A 17354-nucleotide genomic window follows, 5' to 3' on the forward strand; every position below is an offset into this window, starting at 1 on the left:
TATCATTTGGAGAATTAAATTTCATTTCCTAGAAGCAGAAGAATCCAGAGCCATGCCAGGCAATCCCTACTCTCACATTCCATTCCTTTCTTGTAACATCTCCGTGCAGAGCTCTGTCCCTCAGCATCTTCTTTAAGGAGTCCAATCTTACCAAACAGTGCGTGATTTTCTAGTGTTTCAGGAGAGGCTGGCTGAGTCATGAGGAAGAGATCATCTCCTGCCCCTCTTAGGCATTTCCATCCCCATGTGGCCAACCTTCTCTCAGAGCCCATCTGCTCACCATCTGACCCCACCCCAAAGCCCCCAGTCCCAAAGTGGGGCTTTTGCTGTCACTTGCAGACCCTCGGGAAGTTTGGTGCCATCCCTGCTTCTGACTACTTTTCTCCAGGAGAGGCCTCCCTGGAATTCTAGGGAACAGGACAACCCAACACATTGCACATTTAGGCTGGAATATCTGGATAAGCATCTCCTTAAAAACAAGCCTGGGGCTTCCCTGGTGGCGCAGTGGTTGAGAATCTGCCTGCCAATGCAGGGGACACGGGTTCGAGCCCTGGTCTGGGAAGATCCCACATGCCACGGAGCAACTGGGCCCGTGAGCCACAATTACTGAGCCTGTGCGTCTGGAGCCTGTGCTCCGCAACAAGAGAGGCCGCGATGGTGAGAGGCCCGCGCACCGCGATGAAGAGTGGTCCCCACTTGCCGCAACTAGAGAAAGCCCTCGCACAGAAACGAAGACTCAGCACAGTCATAAATAAATAAATAAATAAAAAAGAACGTGAATTTCTTAAAAAAAAAAAAAAAAATATTAAAAAAAAAAAAACAAGCCTGATGGCCATCATCAAAAAATCTATAAATAATAAATGCTGGAGAGGGTGTGGAGAAAAGGGAACCCTCTTGCACTGTTGGTGGGAATGTAAATTGATACAGCCAATATGGAGAACAGTACAGAGGTTCCTTAAAAAACTAAGAATAGAACTACCATACGGCCCAGCAATACCACTACTGGGCATATACCCTGAGAAAGCCATAATTCAAAAAGAGTCATGTACCACAATGTTCATTGCAGCTCTATTTACAATAGCCAGGACACGGAAGCAACCTAAGTGTCCATCGACAGATGAATGGATAAAGAAGATGTGGCACATCTATACAATGGAATATTACTCAGCCATAAAAAGAAATGAAATGGAGGTATTTGTAATGAGGTGGATGGAGTTAGAGTCTGTCATACAGAGTGAAGTAAGTCAGAAAGAGAAAAACAAATACAGTATGCTAACACCATATATATGGAATCTAAGGAAAAAAAAAAAAAGGTCATGAAGAACCTAGTGGCAAGACGGGAATAAAGACACAGACCTACTAGAGAATGGACTTGAGGATATGGGGAGGGGGAGGGGTGAGATGTGACAGGGTGAGAGAGTGTCATGGACATATATACACTACCAAATGTAAAATAGATAGCTAGTGGGAAGCAGCCGCATAGCACAGGGAGATCAGCTCGGTGCTTTGTGACCACCTAGAGGGGTGGGATAGGGAGGGTGGGAGGGAGGGAGATGCAAGAGGGAAGAGATATGGGAACATATGTATATGTATAACTGATTCACTTTGTTATAAAGCAGAAACTAACACACCACTGTAAAGCAATTATACTCCAATAAAGATGTTTAAAACAAACAAAAAAAAAAACAAGCCTGAAACATGATTCCACTGGCCTCATTAACTTTAGGTTAAAGATCACATCACATCCAGAAGCAGGACTGGACTTAATTGGAAAAGTTTCATGAGAAAAGACCAGAAGCATGTGTGTTTCCAGTGTATCACACTCATTCCAAATAAATATAAGTCACGGCATGATGTAGAAATTAGTTTCGCAGTAGTCAAAGAGAGAAACTTGTGGAAAAATGGGACCGTCACAGAGCAAATGACAGCATAGTCCTGTGAACTCAAAGGAACCTGCGTCATAGGAATCGGTATCTTATTCATCTGTGATTGGTGATTTAGTTTCGTCAAAATATGATCTATTGCATAAAGTCAATATTGTCAGTTTGAATTGTATTTGTTTTGTAGCTCTGTAAGTATACAGTTTGTAAATGTGTTTTGGCTCTAGAGTCCTATAAGTATTATAAGCTTAAGGAACATAAATACATTTCACATTTGTTCATGTATAAGTCAACCCTTGGTGGGGGGGGTGTCCTGTGGGTATTTTTTCAGGTTTGAGAAATACCAGCTTAACATTTTAGAAGGTGAAAAAACAAAAACACAAAAAAGAATACTCACGATGATCTCAGTTATTCATTCATTTGTTCATTGACTCATTCAATACCTAGTTACTGGATACTGATTATATGTTGCCAAGAATCATTTGAAACACTGGGTACAGCAATACATGTTAGGCAAGGTCATGATTCTCCTCCATCTTACTTTCTAGAAAAAAGAAAAAATTTTTAATGTTTCTAAAAGGTAATTCTAGAATGTGATGTGTGCATAGAAGGAAATAAACCAGGGTGATTTGGTAGCAAGTGGCTGGGGAGGCTCCTTTGGTTCAGTGAGTAGGACAGGCCATTCTGGAAGTAACATTAGCCTTGAGACCTGGGAAGGAGCAGCCTTTTGCGGATGCCAGAGGGTTCATGTTCCAGGCAGAGAAAAAAGGATATGCAAAGGCCCTGGGGTGAAATGGCTGGAAAAGAATCCATGAGGCGGGGAGGAGAGGAGAAGTAGGCAGATCAGACCATACCAGGTCTTTTAACGTATTTGAAAGGAATCTGGATTTTATTCTAGGTGCAGCAGGAAACCTCTGGAGAGTCCTTTAGAGGGGACTGACAAGATTCAATTTAAACTGTGAAAAGTAAAATGAATTCTATGAAACAAGAGTGAAAACAAGGAGACGAGTTGGGAGACTATTGGAGTAGACCCAGTAAAAAATGACAGTGGCTGGGGGAGGGGTGTGGCAGTGGAAACAGAAAGAAGTGGATGAATTTGAGATATAGTTAGAGGTACAGTCCACAGGACTTGCTGATGGATTGGATGTCAAAAGGTGAAGGAGTGAAAGACAAGATCAGAGATGCTTTGTAGATTTTTGAATTGAGGGGTTTGTGGGTTTTTTAAAAAATATAACAGCATGGGTATAAAAATCATTCTGAATGGAAATATAACAAAACATTAAGACTCAATATCTTTGGATGGTGGAAACAAGGTTTCTTTTCTGCGTGGATATTATTTCTAAATGAAAATATAAGACTAATACCTTTTGTGTAATTGCCTGGTGGTAAATATCTTTTTTTTTTTTTTTTTTTTTTGGTGCAGAGTTGAGGCTCCAAGTCACCTGAGGAAGGCAGCAGTCTTTGCTGGAAGTCTCAGTAGGAGAGGCCCAGAATAGAAGAAGCCAAGGATCAAGGATCGGGACCTGGGTCAACGGATGATGTTATAGGAAGTAAGGGCACAGGGAGCCAGAAAGGGAGACTGGACTTATGAACTCAGCTGCCCAAGTCTACCTGTGCTGCATGACGGCTTTTAAAGGGCTGGCAATACCTATCTGTTCATATCGAACAATAGTAACTCTTGCCAGTATTATTATCATTATCTCTGTGCCGTGTTGAATGAATGGGGAGGTGCCTCCACTGAAATGCACAGCTGGTACCAATCTACTCCCCCATCTACCACTCAAAGCATGAGGAAGAAAACACAGAATAGGGTGGCTAGGAGGTCACATCCAAATTGTGCATTTTACCCTCATTATTAGCATTCATGATCATTAAAATAGCCAACTTGATATGACAGTAAAAATGGCACAACTAAGAAACAAATAGATAAAGTGCATTTCTAAGATTACATAGCTATCTGGTGATTGAGTCCTATTTTCTCTCCATAACACTGTATTAAACACAACGGTTCAGTACTTCCCAACCTTGTTGACACCATACCACATGTAGAAACTGATATTTTTACAGGATAGTGGGGGCAATGGGCAGGAATGCTCCTGGCCTCCTACTGTTCCCTCGGGGTGCCATCTGCCTCGGGGCTTACATGGTCACACAGAAACTAAGTGGGTAAACATCTGGACATACCTTTAAGAAAACTGTTTATAGGAGACTTAAATGGGTGGTTCCCGAGCTTTCCAAAAATTGGGGAAATTTTTAAGATACAGATTCCCAGGCCTCATCCTAGACATATTGGTTAAATTGCTTTCGATTGCAGGTAACAGAAGATACCCACTCAAATTTTTTTAAACAATTAATAGGAAGTTTAAGGGTTGCTCATTTTTAACACTGGTTAATTCAGTGGCTTTGATTTTACTCCTCCACAACACCATGCTGAGTGTATCAGCTTTGCCTTCCAGTTGATTCTCCTTGTTAATCAAACATGGTTGCACCCCTTCCAGGCATTCAAATAGTTTCTGTTATAGGATGTTCAGCAATGTGCAGAGGCAGAAGGGGTTACATGTCTTTCGTAAATTTAGAACCTTCCTTGGAAACCTGGAAGCAGACATGGTCTCATGTAATTAGCCTCATGTACTTAACCTAATTAGCTCTGTGTAATTAATCACAGCTGGGTCACATGCCTACCCTTAAACAAATCAGTAGCAAGGGGGATGGGTTCATCCTGACTGGTTTATGCCACTCATGATTAACCCCTGGAGATAGAAATTTAGTTACCCATCCCTGAGTCAGTAAACACCCAAATAAAACTGGATTTTGCCCGTTAGGAAGAAGAGTGGGTAAGCAACAATGATTGAATGCTACATACACAAAGCCAAAATCTTTGAAAAGCCTTAAAATTTATATTTAAAAAAAAAATGTAAGATGATTATGATATTGAGCCAGGTTTGGGAACCACTGTTGTAAACTCAGAGTGGCTGCCAGCCCACTTGTGGCCTTTGTGTGAACTAGCGGGAAACATGCCTCCTTCAGGATACGTAACCTCGTGAGTGTACAGCTCTGAGCGGAGGGCAGTTTTGTCTGAGGGAGAAAAAGTAGCCCCTTCCTACTCATCTCCACGTCAGAGAGCAGAACAAGGGCTAAATATCAACCCCCCAATTCCTCTCCCCTCACTGTACCCGGTGGTGTGCTGGTCAACGTTTAACAACCAGCTCTCCGATTTGTAGAGGTTGCCAGTTTCTATAGTGTACCTATGCCCACCATGGCCAAGTTTAAGCTACTGATGTAATGTCACTGAACATGGATTTGGGAAGTGATGTTCATGATCAGTGCTCAGAAGAGGTTGTGTCAGCATCAGCACACCTTGGCCGTGGACACACCCACGTAAAGAACACAACCTGCACGGCCAAATGCAACACCTGCCTGTAAGTACACTTTGCTCCACGCAGGGAGAAGCTACCAAAATAAAGCTATATAAAACTGGCGAGAGTTTATAAAAATAGTGAGTTCCTAGTTCTAAATACAAACCCTGGTAACTGCATTTTAAAAATCATTGTTTCAGAACCTCCACCCTACCTGAAATGGTACTCCACTTGGAAATTAATAATGAACAGAAACTTCATATATTTTAAGAAACACAATGATCAAGAGTATAATTTATGACTCATTAGTGAGAAAGACAATCTGATATAAAGAAGCAGAATTCATAAAAGGCTAAGTAAAAAATGAATCACTTTTATAAATAATGTCAAAGAAAATGATTATGTCTTTGAATTTTGTGGAAAGCACAAAATTTATTGTAGAAAAATCCTATCCCTGATGCTACCTAATAATATAGAGGAACCTTAAACAATCTATTACATAGTCATGCAATTTTTCCTTTGCCTCAAATGCTTACTTTAAATCTTGCTTTATATAAATGTAGATATGCGCCTTCTTTTCATGTTGGCATGGGGACCAAAATTAAGGAAGCTGGTATAGCCTATTGTGAAAAGTATCATCTCTTATGTCAAGCTGTCTTGGATGAAGCCTCAGTTCTGCGAGTGGTATAATTCTGGTCCAGTCACTTAACCTCTCGTAACTCCAGTATCCTCATGGGTAACATAAAGTTAGTAACAGCACCTGTATCATAGGGCTTAAAAGAGGTGTAGATGAAATAATTCATGCCTGCGCTCAGCACCACGCCCAGCACACAGTACATACTCCAGAGACATTAGCCATGGGGCGCTCAGTCACAGGGGCAGATCTGGTGACCTCTACCCTGTGGACTTCCATCCAACCAACCAACCATCATGGTAGCCACACTAAGCACCTCTCAGAGTTCATCTTCTTCTCAGAGGGAAGGAAACCAGGAAGTGACAGTGATTGAGCAAGTAGTCTGTCAGACCCACAACAAAGTATTCTAACTCATGTGTTCTTTCTGTATCTCACAGTCATGACTGTGTGACTGTATATTTCTTCCCCGTCCCTGCTCACTCATTCTAGTTCTCAGAGGGTTTTTATCTCCTCTACCCCCACCTCTTACTGTGTGTTAGTCGCCCATTAGGACTTAAAGAGAGAAGAAGCCACTGGCCCAAATGGTGAACAGATGGATTGCTATGCATGTTTATAAAATGCAGTGCCCTTTGTTAGTAGGAGTGTTTTTTGTTTATTTGATCTTTTTTCTTGCAGAGATCAGGTAGACCAGCTAGGCAAGGAGTGGGAAGAAGTGGAAGATAAACTTGGACAGGAGAGTATGAGAACCTTTGGTTCAACAGTGGGGGGAAGAAGAATCTTCCATTATGAGGACCAGGGAGCTGAGAGCAAGCAGACTTATGGCTGTGCTTCACCAATTAAGGACCACTTCTGCCCACTCCCACCACCTCTCCATCATCTATGGACAATGCCCTTTTAATGATCTGGCCCCTAGGGTAAGCTTCCAGAGGGAAGGCTGATGGGCAGCTTCTGCAGGGATAACCCCTTCCATAGAGGCACTGGCTGGGATCAGTTGGAAGTCCCCTATGAGTCATGGCTGTGGTAAACACATCACCCCTATTACATATGCATTAGGGCATGGATTCTACATCAGGGTTTCTCGACCTTAGCACAACTGACATTTTGACAGGCAATTCATTGTTATTTGGAGCGATCCTATGCACTGGGGTAGCACCTGGCCCCTACTCGTAACAACCAAAAATGTCTCCAGACATTGCCAGATGTCCCCTGGGGAGCAAAATCACCCGTGGGTGGGGGGCAGGGAACTAGTATTCTACACAATAACCTCATGACAGTGCTACAATCCCCATGGCACAGAAGACGACACTGAAATACAGGTATTCAGTAGGTTGTCCAAGGTCCCAAGACCAGTGAATAGTTCACCTTGGACGACACTGAAATACAGGTATTCAGTAGGTTGTCCAAGGTCCCAGGACCAGTGAGTAGTTCGCCTTGTCTGAGGCATGTGTTTTCTTTACCATTCTGCCTCTCATCAAGGGACTTAAAAATCTAGCTCAGAATCTTTAAGATGGTAGGCATTTCGTAAACATTTGTTACATTAATTGATAAATGAAAAAACTACATGATTCTCACATTGTTATACTCTTGATTCTAGTTCTCCATCAAAGTATAAAGAAGCAGAAATCTCATACTAAGTAACAAGAACCACTGAGACTGAAGAGGTGATAATCAGCCCTGTTCATACCAATGTACAATGGAATCTCATTTGGAGGGGCCCAAGTGGCCTGAGGTTATTTTGAAACTACTGACAGAGACGAGAGAGATCACACCAGCTGTGTGGCAGGCCTGGGACATAGGTGGTCGATAAGTAGAAGCTCTTGCTGTCATTGTTATCACTACCCACTTGGGTAAACAGTCTGCATATCTGTACCAGATAAATCAAAGAACAGCAGGACGCCGTCCCCTCCTTCCCTATATGAATAGCTGACGTGTGTATTACATTCTTCAAAGGAGAAGAGCTTTGGTCTGGGAGTCAGGAGACTGGATTCCAGTCCTGACCCTAATTAGCTATGTGACTGTGAATATATCATTTGACCCCTGAGACTGTTTCATTGTCTGATATTTAGAAGATTGAGATACATGATGGCTGAGAAATTTTCTGATCTCTTGTTCTTTGAACCTATGTATATAAGATGACCATCTACTGTTCTTTTCTAGATCTCTTGTTCTTTGAACTTGTGTATATGAGATTACCAACTGCTGCAGTATTAAAACAATCCCCTCTAAGCCATTTCAGTGAATTGCTATAGAATTTAGATTAGAGCTGTAAAAATCAATAACCAAGTCACCAAACATATAAGTTAGCTCTCATGACTTGATTATTTCTATGCATGGCAAATAACTTGGATTTAAATATTTATGATTTTGCAGCCAGTTCGGGAATGTAGTCTTTCTGTCGTGTATTGAATAAAAATAATCAATGGAAAATAATGCCTCTCATCAAGCTCCAGTCAAACTGGATAGCCTAACTGCAGACACAGCAGATTTTCTTTAAATCAATCTTCCAACACAAGGCCTAAACTTATAAATACTCAACAATACTCTTTCCTGTGGAACCACTCGAATTTCCGTCTCTGCTCCTGTGTTTTGGCATTCTCTCCATTTTGAATATTCTATCAACTTTCAAAGCCTACTGCAGACGGACAATGAGGTCTCTCGAATCTTCTCACAAGAGGTGACACTTACTGCCTCTGAATTCTTTCAGTCAAAAATGTTCAGTCAAAACACATGGATTGAGTACTTTCTCTGTCATATTCCCTGGAGCTCAGAGCAGAGGACATTATTACTGAACCACACAGACGTATATACAAGGTGCTATAAGAGCATCTATGCGCTGCAAGACTGAGGTGAGGTTACTTGAGTAAATTACGGAAACGGTACAAGAGAAGGGTGATACCTAGGAGAGAGGGACAGCTGATGCCACTGCTTTGTTCTTTAATCACCACAGCTTTAGTAAATGAAACACTGCTTCAGAAGCATGAACTGTAAGAGAGCATAATTCATAAGCCTGTAGAGAAAGGTGAAGGATGATTTGTGTAAGGTGGCATGAACCAGTGCAAGTTTCATGAGGGGGTGGACATGATCAGATTAGTATTTTATAAGAGAACTCTCTGACAACAGCATGCAAGATAGAACAGAGACAGCTAGGAGAAAAGAGGGACAGTCAGGAGGCGGTTGAAGTGATACAGATCAGAAAACATGGTGGTGAGCACAAAGGCAGTAGTTAAGTCAACAGGAAGGTTAAGTTTAAAAGGTATTAAGAGGTAAAATCAACAGAACTTTATTGAATGTGCTGATTAAAGGAAAGGCAGGACTCCATGATGATATCTTGGTTCCTGGCTTGGAATATGGAGTGAATGATGGAGGTTTTCACCTACTTGGGGAATTCAACAGGCAGAGCAGATTTGGAGGTAGGATGAATTGAATTTGAGGTGTTTTGAGTTTGAAGTGCCAATGGAACATGTCAGTGGAGATGTCCATTAGGCATTTAAATACATAAAGTCAGAAGCTCAGAAAAGTGATATGAGCTAAAGACATAGATTCTTTAACCGTTTTACTGTGAAATATAACACACATCCAGAAAAGCAGATACAAATAAACGTATGGCTTAATAAATTATAAATTAAACATCTATGCAACTCCCACCCAGGTCAAGAAATAGACCACTTCCATTTCTGAAGCCACTTGAATACCTTCTCCTAATCACAACCATGGCCCTCCCTCCTAACAGAACCACTATCTTGATTTTATGGTAATCACTTCCCTGTTTTATTTTCTATTTTTAACACCTAATTATACATTCTTAGCCACTCCAGCTTAATTGTACCTATTTTGACCTTTATAATGACATGGAATGCATTTTTTTTTTTTTTTTTTTTTACGTCTAGTGTCTTGTCTCTAACATATTTGCAAAATATATCCTTGATGCGTGCTGTGTGTTGCTGTGGTTCACTTGTTTTCACGAGAACATAGTCTTCACTTTTATTTTTTGCTGGTGTATCTTTGAGTTGTTTTTGCTGTTATGAATAAAGCTGTTATGATCACAGTTATCCTTATCACCTGGTAGACATTTCTGTTGGGTGAATAACTTGGAATGGAATTGATAGGTCAAAAGATTGCATAGTATCCTCAACTTTAGCAGAAGACATCAAACTGTGTTCTTAGTAACTGTACCAATTTACACAACCATCAGCAGCAAATACATAAAATCACACAACCTCACCAACACTTGATAATAGTTGCCTTTTTAATTTCAGCCATTCTGGCGAGTATGTAGGGGTATCCCATGTGACATTTCGCTGATAACTAATAAAGTTATTCCTGTGTATTCATTTCCATCATCTATTTATTAATCATTTAAATATCCTCTTTTGTGGAATGTCTGTTCCAATATCTTGCCTGTTTTCTTTTTTCTACTGGTTGTATGTATTTCTGTTATTGATTTATAGGAAATGTTTATATTTTCTAGATTAAAGACCTTTGTTAGTTACATGTATTGAAAACGTGTTCTGACTCTGGATTTCTTTTTTATTCTATAAATGGAGATTATTGTTGAACAGAAGTTTTAAATTTTCCTCAAGCAATTTGATTGTTTTGTTTTTCACATTTAGAACTTCAATTTATCTGGAATTGATTTTGCATATGGCTTGAGGTTGGTATCAAGTTTCTTTTTTTCCAAATAGCTATCCAATTATTGCAGCACCAGAAATCAAGTGCTCGTGTGTGTGTGTGTGTGTGTGTGTGTGTGTGTGTGTGTGTGTTTAGGGGATCTCTAGTCTGTTCAAATGACTATTTGTCTATCCTTTAATTACAACCTTGCTATCTTAATTACTGTAGCTTTAAAACAGATCTTTATATTAAGTAGAGTAAGTTCTCTTTTTCAATAATGTATTGGCTATTTTGGGCCCTTTCTATCCCATATAAATCAAAAAATTCTTCACACAGCCACATAAACCATTGGATTTCGATGCAGAGCACACTGAATCTATAGAGACATTTAGGAAGAATTGATAGCTTTATTATATTGAGTCTTCCAATCTGTGGACATGGAATACTTATCCATTTACTTCAGTTTTCATTAATGTCTCCCAAATTTTCTGTATAGAGGACTCGCACATCTTTGAGATCTATTCCTAGAAGTTTATTTTCTAATTGTAAGCAGCAACTTTTTAAACTTTATTTTCCATGTGTTACAATATGTAAAAAATGAACTGCCTTTCATTTTATTTATCTTAAACCTAACAACCTCACGAAACTCCCTTTTTAATTTTATTAATTTCATTGTATATCCTCTTAGAACTACTAAAATAAAATCATATCACTAGCAAATAATGACAGTTTTATTTCCTTATTTCCATTCTTATAACTTTCCATTGTTCTTGCCTTACTGCAGTGGCTAAACCTCTCAGGGTTAAGTTAAAGTGGTGAGAGTACATATTCTTCTTGTTCTCAGTCTCAAATGGAAAATCTTTGTCATGAATACATATATAAAATTCTTAACAAAATATGAATAAACAGAACTCTGTAATATATCAAAAGGGTAATACATCATGCCCAAATTGGATATTTCAGAAATGCAAGTTCTTGGGTCAGATTGACCTTTCATGTTTCTTTTTAGTCATATTCTTTTCAGATTTTGCTATTCAAGTTACGCTAGACTCATGGAACTAATAGGAAATATTGTTTCTCTTTCTTTTCTCTGGAGGATTTTATGGAAGATTTCTTTCTTAAATGTTTTGTAGAATTTGCTGGAGAAACCATATGATCCTGGAGTTTTCTTGGTGGGAAAGTTTGTACTTATGGACCTATATCATTAATAGCTACAGACCTTATACAATTTTGTACCTCATTACAGCTAAATTTTGCTTCGGTGAAGGATTACTTCCCCTGCTAGTATATAATCTTCTTGAAGGCCAGAACTGTGTCTCCAATACACATCTTGGAACCTTGCACGTTGCAGATGCACAATGAATCTAATTGAAATAACTACATTATTCATTTGGGGGTCATTCTGAATACTTAATCCCAACATATTATGTATGTATTCTGTTTTATGGCCTTTATTTATCTCATTGACATTGGTATGGGAAAGGTTAGTATATTCTCCAAGGACTAATAAGAGCAACAAGAATTTATGAGCATTTAGTACAGGTACATCAGCCGTCTGGGTGTGAGATGAAACCAAGGAAGAGGAAGCCTTGGTGATCTGTCTGAGGAGCTTCCAATCTGGTAGAGGAGGCAAAAATGCACACGCCAGTTTAGAAAAACAAAACATTTTCCTTTCTAGTTCTTGAAAAACATGGACTTTAGATTGCATCCTTGCTTTCAATGCCTGCACTGAGCAGGCCTAGCTCTTCAACAAGTACTCCTTTGAGAAATCTCAGGATGATGTTGTCCCCTCAATAATTTAAGTGTTCTATTATGTAGTAACTTTTACCTGACTACTGGGCTTAAAATTTTATATTGCATTCTTTAAGAGCCTGGCAAAGTACTGCAAAATAGGCAATGTGAAACGCCTTGGAAACACTTTCATAATATCAGCATCACTCTCATTCCCTGGTGGGAAGGGAGGTGAAGCAGGGTTGTCTTGACAAGTATAGGTCCTAGAAAACCACAGTAGAATATGGGGCTTCTCACACTCATTGCTCTCTGTGCCTATAACCAGAAGGCCAGGACCGCAGAGCAGATTTAGAAGAACACATCTAACCCATCAGGAAAGCAACAATGTCCCCAATGGGGATTAGGGCCAGAATCTGGAATGAAGGGTCAATGAGCAAAGAATGGTGGAATTCATAAAACAAGGAGGCACAGATCAAGACACAATTCAGGAAGGAAATCCAGCGAATACTGGAGATCACTGGCTTTGGTCCTTAACTGCTCCTGGCATTGCGAGCCAGATTTATTTAAAGAATCTATCATAAAATAATTAACTTTTGACGGAGGGACAGCATGACTTCTAAAGCCAGAGAGGCTGGGTTTCAGTCCCACCTTGGTCTCTTACTAGCTGTGTGATCTTGTAAAAAAAAAAAAAAAAAAAAAAAAAATGTAATTTATCTGATTTTCAGGTTCTTCACCTGTAAAAATTAAAAATAACTAAATCTCAAGGTTGTATCCATAGTTAAATGAGATAGTGCATGTGAAATTTCCCATCACAACACTGGGCATATAAAAGGTAATTAATAAATGCTATTTCCACACTACAACTTGCATTAATTAAGATAATATTAATAAACAACAAGGTCCTACTGTAGAGCACAGGGAACTCTATTCAATATCCTGTGGTAAACCATAATAGAAAAGAATATGAACAAGAATGTATATATATGTATAACTGAATCACTTTGCTGTACAGCAGAAATTAACACAACATTGTAAATCAACTATTCTTCAATTTTTTTTAAAAGAAGTAATATTAGATGCTAGAGTGGGGAAACTTGAATTTCAAGTGGCGTAACGCAATAAGAATTCTTTGCTCAGTTACATCACCGTCCCGTGTGGGCATTTGTGGGTGGGCAGCCTTCTACCATGTATTCGGGGACTCAGGTTGCTTCATCTTGCGCAGCCCCCTGTCCTAAGTTACCAGTGCCCCCCACCTTCAGTCAGTGAGGGCGAAGGGAGACTCTGGAGAAGTCACACCCACTCCTTACACATTTTGACCCAGAAGTGATGCATCAGTGGCGTGTTTCAGGAACCCTGAGATAGGAGACTCTGTTCTTATATAGGGATTCTGGCAAAGCTGCCCATCTTCCCCTCTGGAGACCCATTATCCTCATTACTCTGAAATGTGAGCAAATCTGCTCTGGGGAGGAAAGGGAATCATTTCTATCTTTATCACCCAAATGTGATGAAATCTGCTGTGGAAAGAGTCACCGTACCTTTCCAGTGCCATTTGCTTATATAAACATTCTAGAAAAGACAGTCTGAAATAATTTGGCCATTAGTACCTGGATGTGTAGAAAGCTGAAAGATTCAAGAATTGTTTCCCAACACTTCTAATGCCTATTTTTGTAGACAAAGAAAACTGACATTTAAAAAGTTGACTACCTTCCTGGAGGCCACCTGATGGCAAGCAGTGAGTGGAGAATCTGAGGTACATCCTTGGTCTTCTCAGTCTCAAGGCTCTATTCCTTCCAGTGAGGAGTGGCATTTGAGGATAAAGGCCAATTTTTCACAAATTAGGAAGCTGACACTCCAACAGGGTGCCTTAGCTGAGATCATTTAGTGACCAAAAGATAAAGCCAAGACTTAAACCCAGGTCTCCCTTACTCTCAGACTGTTGATACTGTCCCACAGGGTTCAAGAGGTAAACTCAGATAGTAGCACAGGTACACAAACAGCCTACCTGCAAATCCCATTCTCCCATTTCTAACAGAGTTTGAGTCTTGGTCAGTTCCTTAACCTTTCTGCAAGTCAGATCCCTTTTCTACTCACTGGGAAAAGAGACCTTCATTGTGAGGCTATGGTGAGAAGTCAAATGAAATTCCATACTGTAAAGCAGGCAACAGTACCCAGCAGCGTATAGACTCCAAGCATGTGGGGAAGAACGAGAGCTGGGGAGTTGTACTGTTCTGGCTGCTCGAGCTGTTACTTTCTATCTGTGTGACTCTCAGCAATATAGTCAACATTTCCTTGACTCAGTCAAAGCATTTCAACAATGGGGATAAAAAGAGCATCTATAGGCTAGGATTGTTGGGAGGACTAAATAAGTTAATACAGATAAAACACCTAGAACAGTGCCTAGCATGTAGTAAGGACTCAAAAAGTGTTAGCTCTTATTAGATATTATTAGATTATTAGATATAGTGTACAACTGGAAATGTGGTAGTCACCTATGCTACTGCTCTAAGGAGCCCCCTCTACTCAGAAGACCTCCTCAAGGACCTGCCCTGGGAGGGAAGCACGTAACATGTGGCTCTTGGTCGCCCATCCCTCCTCAATCAGAGCAGCTCTGCTTTTACCTTTATTACTCCTTGTCCTCTGTAGATGGACTTCCTCCAGCAAAGATTTCTGTGTTCAAAGTAAACAGAAAACACCTCCCTCTGTTTTGCTGCTTCTTAACTAGACTAGAGCTTAGATAATTCACTCCATCCTCTCTGGGCTTCAGCTTCCCCATCTGTAAAGTGGTGGGAGGGGAGGGGAGGGTGGAGAACAATAATAATTCTAGCTGCCTCCCCCCCTCGCTTTCTGTGACACTAACATTATACATCTTTGGGTGGATAGCGCTTTTGCCTGTTCCTAGTGACTGACATGTTAATGTAAGCGATCGTGCAGGTGGGTCTGGAGGGAAAGAAGTAGGAGGGCAGGAGGAATCTGTGGGGCAGCTGAACAGTACAGGCTCTGCCCCTGCAGTGAGTGGCAAGCTGTGTAGGGTGCTTTAGCCAAGCGGGTAATAATAGGAACACCGGCTCTGGCGATAGATCACCCCATGTCCTCAACCTTGTGATACTAGTAACAATTTTATCTCCAGCTGTCAGTCTCCTTTGTCTGTTTCCTCAATGGATTCCTACTGCTGTGGGGCGGAACATGTTTGCTTACTGGTTTGTTGTACATTACTAATGCAAATAAGCCTACAATAGGAATAGCAATAATATTATACCTATGTGTATTCATCTAGAAATTTCCCTATTCATTTTTTTAAATAAATTTATTTACTTATTTGTTTTTATATTTGGCTGCGTTGGGTCTTGGTTGCTGTGCGCAGGCTTTCTCTAGTTGCAGCAAGTAGGGGCTACTCTTTGTTGCAGTCAGCGGGCTTCTCATTGCGGTGACTTCTCTTGTTGCAGAGCATGGGCTCTAGGCACGCAGGCTTCAGTAGTTGTGGCATGCAGTCTCAGTAGTTGTGGCGCACGGGCTTAGTTGCTCTGCGGCATGTAGGATCCTCCTGGACCAGGGCTTGAACCCATGTTCCCTGCATTGGCAGGCGGATTCCCAACCACTGTGCCACCAGGGAAGCCCCCTATTCATTTTTAAATGCAGGAACAAATTCCAGAGGTATTAAATGACTTACCAAAGAGCTCTTATCTCTGAAGTGGCAAGAGTGTAAGTGGGATCTGTGTTTCCAAGTGCCTAGTCAAAAATTCTTCTCACTCATTCCACTTAATCATGTACTGATTAAAACATAACGGTCAAATGAGGTTATGTGGCTGAAAATTGACCACTGAGGGTGTCAGGACTTCCTCCTGAGATAACAGGATCTTTCTGAAAAGTCCTGCTAAGCAGATTTAATGACGATCAACAACCAGAGTCAATATTCATTTGAACCACAAAAAATAGATTATCTGAGATGGGCCTTGGCTTAGCATTTCAATGATGTCCACACGATTCAGAAATGGCCCTGGAGAACTCCGATGCTAAGAGACTAAAAACAAGTCACAGATATAACTGTGACACTATGAACAATAATAATGATATATACTTGACCGTTTTAGTCCTAGAAACACTATAGAATTTTATGCCCAAAAGATCCCTGAATGGTTTCTAAGCTATGCAGAGAAAGGAAAAGCAAACAGGATAAACTGTAAGAGCTTAAGAGTGGCAAATAAAACCTTCTATCAGGTAAATGAAACAAGTTGATGTATCATTAAGTGGAGTTTACAGACTTGTCTGTGGCTGGGTCAGGAAGCCAGCCTTCCTGGCCACACTCCAGGAATCAGTAAGAATCTGCACTGAGCCATAGCAGCTTTCGGAAGGGAAGGCAGTCCCAAACATTTCTTGACAGCTTTGTCTCTACACAATGGCTCGAGAGAGTTGAGGGGCTGCAGATTAGTAGATCAATTATATGATGTTTGCACACAGCGTGAAAAGTCGAAGGAAGCATGGAGTCAGGTGTCTCTTGGGGAACACCGGAGCAACTAGCCTAGAAGAATAAATACATAAATGTTCTACCTCAAGACCCAGCCAAGGGCAAACATCTTCATTTGGCAGGGTCTGTATTTTGACTGGGATGTTTTCAGATGCCTGCCGGGCACCTCCATTTAACGGTTCAGCGAGCATCTATGAGCACGGGCATGCATGTGAAAGCACTTTGTAAACTGCTAAGTGGGTGAAAGTAAGGAACAGTCATTATCATTAATTAGCACACTTTCAAGATCACGCATATGATTGAGTTTTAAAAATAATAGATTACTGTCCCTCTCTATCTTCTGAGAGTTTGTTTTGCTATTATAAAGAAAGGACCATGTTTCTACCTTTTTGGTTTACACATTTTCCTTAAATGTGTTTGCACAGATTTTTCAAACATAGAGAGGAAATTTCCAATTTGACTGCTTACTATGTTTTGGGATTATGGCTCTCTTTTCTAATCATCATGACAGCCATGCAGAGGCACAGAAAGAGAAAAGAGCGTGTCTATGATCAACCAGGGGAGGTGGGATTCAAACTGAAGACGTCTCACTCCACATTGTTCATTTCTAGACCTTGAGGACGGGTACCTTTGATGGGGCACCTGCTACACACCTGGCGTTGCTGTGTGTTTTACATGGAGTA

Source organism: Eschrichtius robustus, chromosome 15 (genome assembly GCF_028021215.1).
Source record: "Eschrichtius robustus isolate mEscRob2 chromosome 15, mEscRob2.pri, whole genome shotgun sequence".
In the NCBI taxonomy this organism is placed as follows: domain Eukaryota; kingdom Metazoa; phylum Chordata; class Mammalia; order Artiodactyla; family Eschrichtiidae; genus Eschrichtius; species Eschrichtius robustus.